Source organism: Ascaphus truei, chromosome 8 (assembly GCF_040206685.1).
Source record: "Ascaphus truei isolate aAscTru1 chromosome 8, aAscTru1.hap1, whole genome shotgun sequence".
Classification (NCBI taxonomy): domain Eukaryota; kingdom Metazoa; phylum Chordata; class Amphibia; order Anura; family Ascaphidae; genus Ascaphus; species Ascaphus truei.
In genome coordinates this window covers 51,584,682-51,596,942 of record NC_134490.1, presented here as the reverse complement: position 1 = coordinate 51,596,942, position 12,261 = coordinate 51,584,682, and the positions used below count along the sequence as shown (strand labels likewise).

Genomic DNA, 12,261 nt, shown 5'->3' with positions numbered 1-12,261 from the left:
TCATTACATCGCTGGCTACGCGCCAGGTTTTGGGAATGTTGCTATCACAGGTAATTGCGGTATTAACCGCAAAGGTAATGGAGGGGTTAACTCCACCCGCAACCTTCCCGCAAGGCCTAAACACCCACCAAGGGCCAAATACCACATTCACCCCCCCCCCTACCCACAATAAACATGGCAGTGATAGTTAACCCCTTCATTGCCTTAGTGGTTAGCCGCTAAGGTAATGAAGTTGCCTGTAAATGCATTTTTATTGCATGGGATTCATGCCGGGGGCCCCCTGTTGCCGATATTAATGGGTATCAGCTCCAGAGACTTCCGGCATCAATCCGATGCAGGAAAAATACATTTTTTTCTATGTTCTCTCTCACCGCCTTCTCAGCAGGTTCTCCCCAGCTTCACGCCAACTTTTCCTGGCGTGAGAATTTGGGAGAAACTCGCCTTTCTAGAGCCGCGATAGGCCTCGATAGACTAATCGAGGCTACTAGAATTGCACGAGTTTCAGAACCTGCCGATAAGTGGCTAATCGCCGCACACCCAGCGATCTTTCTTTGACGGCTTAAAAAATTGGCGATTCAAACCTTTATCACCCACTTATCGAGGCTTACAGAATAGCAGTAGGCATTTTGGCTAATAAGTGGGTTATCGAGGCCTACAGAATATATATATATATATATATATATATATATATATATATATATATATATATATATATATGTGTATATGTATATGTAGTGTTCGACACTACACCACGTGCCTCCCATGCGTCCCCTACCTTCATGATGGCGCAGCCGCCGCATGAGGTGGGGGGATGTCAGCCTGGCCTCCCCCCCCCCCCCCGCCACGAGCATCATGCCGCCGCGGGCTGGGGGGGAAGAAGCAGCCTGCAGCTTGGCCAGGCACTGTGACATGCCGGCGAGGGGAGCAGGGCAGTGGCGGCCACGGCGGGGCTGACTGTCACCTGGGGCGCCCAGTGGGGGATACCTCGCCACGTGCCTCCCACCCACCCTACTGATTGGGGGGGGGGATGTCGGCCTGCCCCCCACACGAGCGGGAGATGGGCGCGGGTGGGTGGGGGATTTGCGTGGTGCTGGTCGCTGGCCTTTCCTCCCCTGTGTGTGTGTGAGAATGTGTATGTGTGTGTGTGTGGGAGAATGTGTGTGTGTGTGAATGAATGTATGTGTGTATGGGAGTATGTGTATGTGTGTGACACCAGAGGTCCCCCCCAGTCAGTAACCCCCCCCAGTCAGTAACCTTCCCCCCAGTCAGTCAGTCACCCCCCCCTGTCAGTCACCCCCCAGTCAGTGTCAGTCACCCCCCAACCCCAGTCAGTGTCAGTCACCCCCCACACCCAGTCAGTGTCAGTCACCCCCCACACCCAGTCAGTGTCAGTCACCCCCCACCCCCCAGTCAGTGTCAGTCACCCCCCACCCCCAGTCAGTGTCAGTCACCCCCCCACCCCCCAGTCAGTGTCAGTCACCCCCCCACCCCCATCAGTGTCAGTCACCCCCCCACCCCCAGTCAGTGTCAGTCACCCCCCCACCCCAGTCAGTGTCAGTCACCCCCCCACCCCCAGTCAGTGTCAGTCACCCCCCCACCCCGTCAGTGTCAGTCACCCCCCCACCCCCAGTCAGTGTCAGTCACCCCCCCACCCCCAGTCAGTGTCAGTCACCCCCCCACCCCCAGTCAGTGTCAGTCACCCCCCCCACCCCCAGTCAGTGTCAGTCACCCCCCCACCCCCAGTCAGTGTCAGTCACCCCCCCACCCCCAGTCAGTGTCAGTCACCCCCCCACCCCCAGTCAGTGTCAGTCACCCCCCACCCCCAGTCAGTGTCAGTCACTCACCCACCCAGTCACCCCTGCCCCACCCAGCCACTCACCCAGCAAACCACTCAACCAGCCAGTCACTCACCCAGCCTCTCTCTCTGTGTATCACCCACCCCTTTGTGTGTGTCACCCACCGTTTCTCTCCTCTGTCTCCCCCACACTCTCTCTCCCCCCCACACACTCTCTCTCCCCCCACACTGTCTCTCTCCCCCCCCACACTCTCTCTCCCCCCCACACGCTCTCTCTCCCCCCCCACATGCTCTCTCTCCCCCCCACACTCTCACTCTCTCCCCCCCACACTCTCTCTCTCCCACACTACTCTCTCCTCTCCCACACACTCTCTCTCTCTCCACACACTCTCTCTCTCCCCCACACTCTCTCTCTCTCCCCCACACTCTCTCTCTCTCTCTCACCCCCACTCTCTCTCTCTCTCTCCCACTCCACTCTCTCTCCCCACACTCTCTCTCTCTCCCCCCCACACTCTCTCTTTCCACCAACACTCTCTCTCCCTCTCTCCCCCACACTCTCTCTCCCTCTCTCCCCCACACACTCTCTCTCCCTCTCTCCCCACACACTCTCTCTCACCCCCACACACTCTCTCTCCCCCCACACTCGCTCTCTCCCCCCCACTCTCTCTCTCCCCCCCTCACTCTCTCTCTCCCACCCCCCACACACTCTCTCTCTCTCCCACTCTCCCCACACTCTCTCTCCCTCTCTCCCCCACTCAACTCTCTCTCCTCTCTCCCCCACACTCTCTCTCCCTCTCTCCCCCACACTCTCTCCCTCTCCCCACACTCTCTCTCCCTCTCTCCCCACACTCTCTCTCCCCCCCACACTCTCTCTCTCCCCCACACTCTCTCCCTCTCCCCAACACTCTCTCTCCCTCTCCCCCACACTCTCTCTCTCCCCCCCCACTCTCTCTCCCCCCCCCACTCTCTCTCTCTCCCCCCCACACTCTCTCTCTCCCCCCCCACACTCCTCTCTCTCTCCCCCCTACACTCTCTCTCTCTCTCCCTCTCTCCCCCACACTCTCTCTCCCTCTCTCCCCCACACTCTCTCCCTCTCTCCCCCACACTCTCTCTCCCTCTCTCCCCACACTCTCTCTCCCTCTCTCCCCCCACACTCTCTCTCCCTCTCTCCCCCACACTCTCTCTCCCCCCCACACTCTCTCTCTCTCCCCCACACTCTCTCTCCCTCTCCCCACACTCTCTCTCCCTCTCCCCCACACTCTCTCTCCCTCTCCCCCACACTCTCTCTCCTCTCCCCCACACTCTCTCTCTCCCCCACACTCTCTCTCTCTCTCTCCCCACACTCTCTCTCTCTCTCTCCACCCCCACACTCTCTCTCTCTCTCCCCCACACTCTCTCTCTCTCTCCCCCACACTCTCTCTCCCTCTCTCCCCCACACTCTCTCTCCTCTCTCCCCCACACTCTCTCGCTCTCTCTCCCCCACACTCTCTCTCCCTCTCTCCCCCACACTCTCTCTCCCTCTCTCCCCACACTCTCTCTCCCTCTCTCCCCCACACTCTCTCTCCCTCTATCCCCCACCCTCTCTCCCCCACACTCTCTCTCCCTCTCTCCCCCACACTCTCTCTCCCTCTCTCCCCCACACTCTCTCTCTCTCTCTCCCCCACACTCTCTCTCTCCCCCACACTCTCTCTCTCCCCCACACTCTCTCTCCCTCTCTCCCCCACACTCTCTCTCCCTCTCTCCCCCACACTCTCTCTCCCTCTCTCCCCCACACTCTCTCTCCCTCTCTCCCCCACACTCTCTCTCCCTCTCTCCCCCCACACTCTCTCTCCCTCTATCCCCCACACTCTCTCTCCCTCTATCCCCCACACTCTCTCCCCCACACTCTCTCTCCCTCTCTCCCCAACACTCTCTCTCTCTCTCCCCCACTCTCTCTCTCTCTGTCACTCACACTCTGGATCTCTTATTTACCCTATATATCTTAACTGCCCTATACTACACCGAAATCTTAACTACCCTATACTGCTATCTTCCAGATCTGGCTCAAGCTTCACACGGAAGACATCGGAACCCCCCCCTAACCCAGAAGACAGGTAATGAACACCTCCCCAATGTATAACATTGCGGGAATGAGCGTACCTGGACATTGAGGGACTGCGGATCAGGTAAGATCCCAGGTGGATTGCTGCTTTAGATATTGTGAAGCGGGGACATCCAGACATTGGTTAAGGGGTTCAGGAAACTAGTCATTCACACCTGGCTTTTATTTCTAGATCCGACATTTACACACACACATGTAACAAGGACTAATTGTAGTATAATGTAATACAATAAATACATTTATGTCAAAAACGAATGTTGTTCTGACTAAGAATTTATTAAATGTATTTTATTTATATATTTTATTTTAAAGCGGGGGTTGGGGGCGGGACTAGGGGCGGGGTTGGGGGCGGGACTAGGGGCGGGGTTGGGGGCGGGACTAGTGGCGAGTAGATTTTTTGGTTGGGCGAGTAGCTTTTTGGGTGATTTGTCGAACACTGTGTATATGTATATGTATATGTATACATACATACATACATACATACATATATATACATATATGTAAATGTGCATATAAGGGGGGACTCCATTTTGATTGCTGGATAACCATTTTTCTATAATATTCTGTACTAACGTTTAAGTCTCAGGAACTAATCACATGCCATATGCAATTGTGCTGTGCAGGCAGGTCTGAGAAATGTGACTTGACCTGTCACCTAATTATCTTTAGATGAACTATGTTTGTTCAGACTTATTCAGACTTATTTTTGCCCTGTGGAAAACAGGAACTTGTCTTCAGCCGTACCGGGCATAAGTTACACAACAATGCATTTCACAATATACTGCCATTTCCTTAGCGGCCTCCTAAATCGGTATTGAGCCCCTTTCTCAGACCATAAATTGTCTAACTGTCATTTTGCTGATATAGACAGACTGGGAAGTAAAAGGGGAAGTATGTTCTCATATCTGTGCTATTTTCTATGCTCAAGTTTGCTATATAAACCGGCTGTAGACCTTCAATAAATGAGAGAACAGTTTTCTGACAAAGCTTCCTTGGTGGTTGTCTGACTCAATTACTGTCTTCTCCCGAGCTCGTCCGCCATTTTGTTTTCCCAGATCATCAGCGCTATAAGAGTGGGTTAAATCCTCCGGAGGTTTGAAGTCATCTCGAGTCGGGCAGACGGTGTATTTTCACGCTAAGACGTTGGAGAATACAAAAGGGCACTATTTATTTTCATGGTGTCGGAAGTTGGGAAAGAAGCCACATTCGGGGTAAGCATACAAGATATATATTTTATCTGTATATTATCCGTCTGTGTCTCCTTGCCCAAAGAGCCCATAAGGTTTTAAGGTTTAGAAGTTTTTTAGAGTTACCGCTGCACCGGATGATTCAAGGTTAAGGAAAAACCATAGAGACACTTGAGTAAAGGACTCAAAGTGAAGTCAGGATTACATGAATCCTTGACAGAAGTATATACACAGGGTTATAGTCCCTGTTGAGAGATAGGAACAAGCGATATAGTTGGGTATCTGCTTGAAAAACTCTTACAGTGTCTGTGGGAAAAGTGTATTTTTTTTTTAAGGGGGGAGGAGGATTGTACGGGATTTTTAAGGGATTTTTTTCTTTTTTCTGTATTATTGTGCATGGGCATGTCGTTATATATATAAAATAAGATATATAAGACATATAAAGTGCTAAGTATATATAAGTGCATAAGTATATAAGTGCTGAGTCTATCTGTGCGTAAACATATACAAGATAAGTATATCAGTGCGTAGGATATATAAGTGCTGAGTATATAAGTGCTAAGTATATAAGTGCTAAGTATATAAGTGCATGATATTACGCTGTGTTGCCCATATCTTTTTACAGTGCAAAACGAGCTTGATTTTGGTTATTTTAATCAAGTGTGTATTGTATTGTCTAAATGATGGGAAGGTAGTTTTGCCGCATTTCATATGATAATGATAAAAGGATTATGTTTGGGTGGAGATCCTGAATGGCTATGGTTTCAGCCTGATCCCGAGTGGGACATGCATTATATGGCACTATGTGGCCGCATTTGGGTAAAAGTTGCACCTCACATTGATGAGGCAAGACGAAACAAAGCCCCAAAATGTGATGAGCCAATTTGGCCACCACCGCCCGATAATCTCACTACAATGTATTCCCAAGCCCCTAATGCACCCCCACAGGAGTTTCTACCTCCTGATGTGTTACCCCCACCGCCACCGCCTTGTGTGATGTTACAAGTACCCCCATATAGTCCTATCACACCTGTGCCACTATTTTCCAAGTTTTGATCCTAACATGTTGGCAGCGTTATCACACTATGCTGCAAGTCATCACCCCAAACCTCCTGCATCCGTACGCAGGGAGGAGAGTAATGGCATTTGCCCACAGCCCTCTCTACCCACCTATGTGGAGTTGAGAGACGATGCAGAATCAGAGGTGGCACACCTATCTGAATCTGAGCATCATAAGTCGTCCTGTAAAGAAAGCCCAAACAGAAAGCTTCCCAATGCCGTAAGCTCCACAAAATTTTCATCTCTCGTTTCACCCCCTGTCTCCAGGGAGAGTGAATGGGAAGACGATACTTCAGATTCGTCTCATTCCGATATACCATCACCCCGTAACCAATTGCCTTTAAGAAAACTTAAAGAAACCACTGCTTCAGCAGGTTCTGTGACGTCTAAGTCATCTGCAGGAGCCAGCAATCATAGAGTTAAGGATTTTTGTGCTTCTGTAAGGGAACTAGCTGAGGAATTTAAAGAGGTATTGACTGATTCATGTGCTGTAACATTAACTCCCGCACATAGTAATGCCAAACCTGTCCTAGTTACACCGCAATCATCTGTTTTCATACCTAAAAATACTACTAGGAACGATTTTATTCGCACTGCTAAAAAAAAATACGCGAATATGAATCATTGTTAGCTGACACACAGGATTGTGCTGAGGCAGAGGTTGATTTGAGCATTGTTAAAACTGATAAGGAATATGCTGCAGCCTGTGTCAAAATTGCATCTTTTAAGTGCTGTCAACTGAATTTTTTTTATATATATATAACTCTCAAAATGCATATTTGCCCCCTGCCCCTATGGCATCGGGACAATTACCATTTCCATAGGTAGCCCCAATTTACCCCAGTGTCCCTGTTCTAAAAAAAAAAAAAAACCCTGATCCCTTAACCTTTCCTAGGTCACAGGCTCTGAGGCAGTCTCCGATAAAGAAGTTCTTATGGCTTCATGGGGAACCCGAAGCAATAGGCTCCCTAGACCACTCCCTATTGATATGCCTGCCAGGCAGATCGGTACGGATGGGGAAGAGACGGACTCTAGGCAGGAATTAACCCCTGTCAGGGACCGTTCATGGGACAGGGAAAAGTCACAGGATGAATCAGAATCAGACACTGACACTGTGGCACAGGCATATGCAGGTCTGTCAAACAACGCTAAAAAAAAAAAAAAAAAAATGTGTTATAACTCCAAACTGCTGTATTTATATTTAACATAACGTAAGAAGAAAAAAAAAAAAAAAGAGCAGAGAAGCTAAGAAAGCAAGGGAAAAGAAAGGACAGGAAGTGCTATGATTGTAAAGAGACAAGATATTTTTCCAGTAATTGCAAACCAGCCCCTAAGAAGGGAACCAGAGAATTTTTTTTAGTAGAATATTCTTGTCTAAATTCAGACGGGTCTTTCCCGCCGGTATTGAGAATCTCAAGTATTGTAAATCTTAGTGGAAAATATGTTTTGTGTGTAAATTCAAGGTAGGAAAATTAGTTTTTCCCCAGAATGTTTTATTAAATTTTATAAATATGGTAAAAAGGTTGATTGAGTAATCCCTGTGTGCTTGTATAATCTGAGTGAATCCTAACTATGTGAAAGTTTTATGTGCATTGAATAATATGAATGTCGGTTTATTGTATATATACAATTATTATCTAGGTACTTGCAAGTGTTTCTGAAATAAGAACATAATTAATTGCTCATGTTAAGTTTAAATTTTAAAGGTGAGAAACACCCCCACTAAAACGCAAACTAATCAATAATGGGAAAGGGAGAGTTTGACTGGTTATAGAGAAAAGGACAAAAAATGGGCAAATGTCAGAAAAAAAGGAAAAAAAAAATTATAATTCAGCCCGGTCACTGGTATATTTTGAGGATTTATTCGTTCTGGCCAGACGATGATTTCTTAAAACCAGAAAGACATCCTTTTCCAACTTCTCTATTTCCATGACAAGAGAGAGAGAGGGAGAGAGAGAATCAGAATAGCAGCCCAGATAGCCCCCCTTCTCCAGTTGTAAAAAATGTGCGGAGATACATTTGAGACACGAAAATTAACCGAAGCTCTGTAGCTACAAATTAGGTTTAACTGTTTTATTAATATAGTTTGCGAGCAGGATCAAACAGTTTTGCATTGCCTTGTCTTGGTAATTTTTGTTGTATTATTTTTGTTTCTTTTGTGTGTCACATTTTATTCTCTTATCAGGCCGTGTGAGGAGCTGCATTTTTAGATGTCCCAAATTATATTGTAATGTAATTAACAGTTTTTTTTTCTTATCTATTTTGTTCCAAGGTTTTGGCAGGATGCCCAGAAAGCTATTTCAAGCTTGTTCCAATCCGAGAAAAAAAAAAAAAGTTTTTAAATCTGTGTCTATAATTTCTTATATTACAGGATGTTTCTGTCAGAAGACAATAGTTGCTTATATTTATATTCAGTAGTGTTTTCAGTGTTTTTAATGCAAATTTTATACCCAAAGGATTCAAGTTAGTTTAACTACAGATCAAACAACAATAGTTAGTTATGTTTTGAATGCTGTTATCCTTTCTGTAATATTGTTCATATATAAAATTATGTGAACAAAGGAGGGGTATTATTGCTGTTTATCATATAGCTGTCTATGCCCAGAAGTTAGATGGGTTAGTGCCCGGGATGAACGAAATCTGAAATTATTATTATTATTTTTAAGAATAATGCTGAGTGCCTTTTAAGGTTGGCAGTGTGCTCGGCACTTTTCAAAGAAATTATATTACAAGTAATTAGTTTGGAGTTCTATACAGAATTATTTTAGCCATTTTTTTTTTCTTTTGGTTTGGCAATAGCTGAGGCACCAATTTGAATGAATTTATATTGTAGCAAGGTCAAGACCACAGTGACTGTGTAGTAAAACAATTAGTAAGTATTGTATGCAACTGATATATTTTTGAGTCTCTCTAGGCACATGTCAAAGTTGAAAGTGCACCTACGAGAGATGGGTTAATGGTCAAGCATTTCCTACGCAAGAACGTTCTTCATCCCAGATGAAAAGGCGCTACTACTACTATTAAAAGTACTACTCATCACCACTACAGCAAATAAAGTGGCAGAGGTCTCTTTTTGGATCCACGTTACGCATATGAAACTTATCCCAGCACCACCCACAGTTGCTTCAATCTACACCGTATCCAAAGTGGAAAAGCCTAGAGACACAGCCAAAATTCCAGGCCTCAACATATGAACTTTGAACTTTTTAATAATCTTTTTTCTTTACAGGTTTTGTTATTTTAATTATAAATGTATAGTCTATTAGGTTTTTGTAAATAGTGTGCACACAAAGACGATAGGGTAGGAACAGGTATATTTTGTTTAGTAATTGTTATTTTATTTTTATTGATTTGTGTATAGCATATATGCACACCTTTTGTCACACAATGGAATCCTAGTAAACAAAGCCCATATTTTATGTATAATATAATCCAATATACTATCTATATTCAATAGGTTGCACCCCAGGAAAAATGAGTGTTATATTTAACCCCTTGAGAAAAAGACAATATGATATAAGACATTTGTAGAACCATCTATAAGAAATTGGTTACGAAGGGTGTAGAAATAAGAGTTTGCCCTAGGGAAGATAGAACATTACCCTGCAACTAGAATAGTTTATGTTATTTGGGGAAAATAGTCCAGTGTTTAAAGGTAGAGATGACGGATGGGATTTGTTGGGACTTGGTGGTTGGATTAGTTCTCTGGAAGCGAAGCTATTGGATGCTTTTGTGTGTGTGTCTGTCCTACTCATCACTCTCTATGTATGTGTCATATGCAGTAAACTTTGATCAAGAAGTGCGTTGCACCCCCACCGACGCTATGCCTCTTTCCGGTGATGTCAGCAGTCCCCCAGAAGAAGAGACCGAGAAGAAATCAACTGTGCCGATATAATGGCCGAAAAAGAATGACAAGGCACAATTGGACAATCTCCTGGTCCAGCAGGACTATGCAATGGTTAACTGTTCTTTAAATAGACTGTCTCTAAAGAATAAGAGGGGACTAAGAAGATTGGATATGAGGCTATGAGGAAAGTGGGAGGTCACCCAGAGGCGTGTGTCAGCCACAAGGAAAGGATCATAAGTCAGCCATTTTTTACCATAGCAGCCATTTTGCTGTTTTGCCATTCTGAATAAATGCAGTATGAAAGATGCGTGCAAGATGGATATTTGTGCAATCGCTCCCGGTAGAAATTAGCCCCCACCAATTTTCACAAATTTTAGCCGCCATAATGTGCTAGTAGTTACAGAAGAGCAGTGTGAATAGTAATTTAGAAATTGGTAATAGGTTTTGTAGTAATAGTCAACTTGGTAAACAGAAAAGATATCATACCAGCCACACCGATATATATCTCTCTACAAACAAGAACTCCTGTGGCCATATATATATATATATATTTTTATTTTCTTCGGACCCCCAAAACCTGCACCACTATTTCAGTACGACAAAGTATATCAACAATATCAAAAACAATATAGTAGTTGTTAGGTTATGGACCCACGACAAAATGAGGGAAAGAGAATTGTTATGGGACTGATATTTATCGTTTGCATATTTGTAGTATTAGTTGTTATTATTTCATGTTACAAATTTATGTGTTTATCTTTATGTAAAATGATTATGCCTTTTGGTAAGTCAGTTGATCACACAAATGCATCACTGAACGTTAATACCCCCATTCACAATTTCCCAAATATGATACATAACTCTGGACCTACTGCCACTAGAGTCCAGATACCTTTGATGGATTATGATAACATTCAAATCCAATACGAGACCCCCATATCCTAGAGGTTAATTGTCATTTTGTGATGACAAAAGGGGGGATTGTAAATGTGCATATAAGGGGGGACTCCATTTTGATTGCTGGATAACCATTTTTCTATAACTATTCTGTACTAACGTTTAAGTCTCAGGAACTAATCACATGCCATATGCAATTGTGCTGTGCAGGCAGGTCTGAGAAATGTGACTTGACCTGTCACCTAATTATCTTTAGATGAACTATGTTTGTTCAGACTTATTCAGACTTATTTTTGCCCTGTGGAAAACAGGAACTTGTCTTCAGCCGTACCGGGCATAAGTTACACAACAATGCATTTCACAATATACTGCCATTTCCTTAGCGGCCTCCTAAATCGGTATTGAGCCCCTTTCTCAGACCATAAATTGTCTAACTGTCATTTTGCTGATATAGACAGACTGGGAAGTAAAAGGGGAAGTATGTTCTCATATCTGTGCTATTTTCTATGCTCAAGTTTGCTATATAAACCGGCTGTAGACCTTCAATAAATGAGAGAACAGTTTTCTGACAAAGCTTCCTTGGTGGTTGTCTGACTCAATTACTGTCTTCTCCCGAGCTCGTCCGCCATTTTGTTTTCCCAGATCATCAGCGCTATAAGAGTGGGTTAAATCCTCCGGAGGTTTGAAGTCATCTCGAGTCGGGCAGACGGTGTATTTTCACGCTAAGACGTTGGAGAATACAAAAGGGCACTATTTATTTTCACTAGGGGCGGGGTTGGGGGCGGGACTAGGTGGCGAGTAGATTTTTTGGTTGGGCGAGTAGCTTTTTGGGTGATTTGTCGAACACTGTGTATATGTATATGTATATGTATACATACATACATACATACATACATATATATACATATACATATATATATATATACATATATACAAATACATATATATATACAAATACATATATATATACAAATACATAAATATATATATATATATATATATATAAATAATAATTGTTTGCTTTCCTGGAGCTGGCTGTTAAACCAGACCATGGGTGGCTGACTAGTGTTCTGCAGTATGCCATCTCTTGTCTCAAACTTGTACAAGGGGACCTGTCGGCAATCCGTCTTTCCCAAGTGACCAACTAAAAATAATTAGAAAACACAAGTGAATACTGTACACTTAGTATATAAATGAATTAGTATATAAATGAATAGAATGTTGGATGTTTTTCTCAAATCAGTCTTTCTATTTGTCAGTCAGGAGGTTCACTTCTCTTTTGGGTTTTCTCATAAAGTGAGTAGTTCCATACGTCTTACAAACAAATAAAAAGTACAGTATTTATCATCCATGGAAGTACACGTAGAACAGGTAT

At 44.6% G+C, this 12,261-nt stretch overlaps 1 protein-coding gene and 1 long non-coding RNA gene across 9 annotated transcripts in view; one reads left to right on the top strand and one right to left on the bottom strand.

Moving 5' to 3' along the window:
• ATRNL1 (attractin like 1) overlaps window positions 1-12,261 on the bottom strand; it is a 662,687-nt gene that overhangs the window by 509,431 nt on the left and 140,995 nt on the right. The window lies entirely within an intron of this gene.
• On the top strand, window positions 4,463-11,464 carry LOC142501709 (uncharacterized). The gene is made up of 2 exons (XR_012803559.1): window positions 4,463-5,107; window positions 9,057-11,464. It is a non-coding gene; the product is annotated as an uncharacterized LOC142501709 (long non-coding RNA).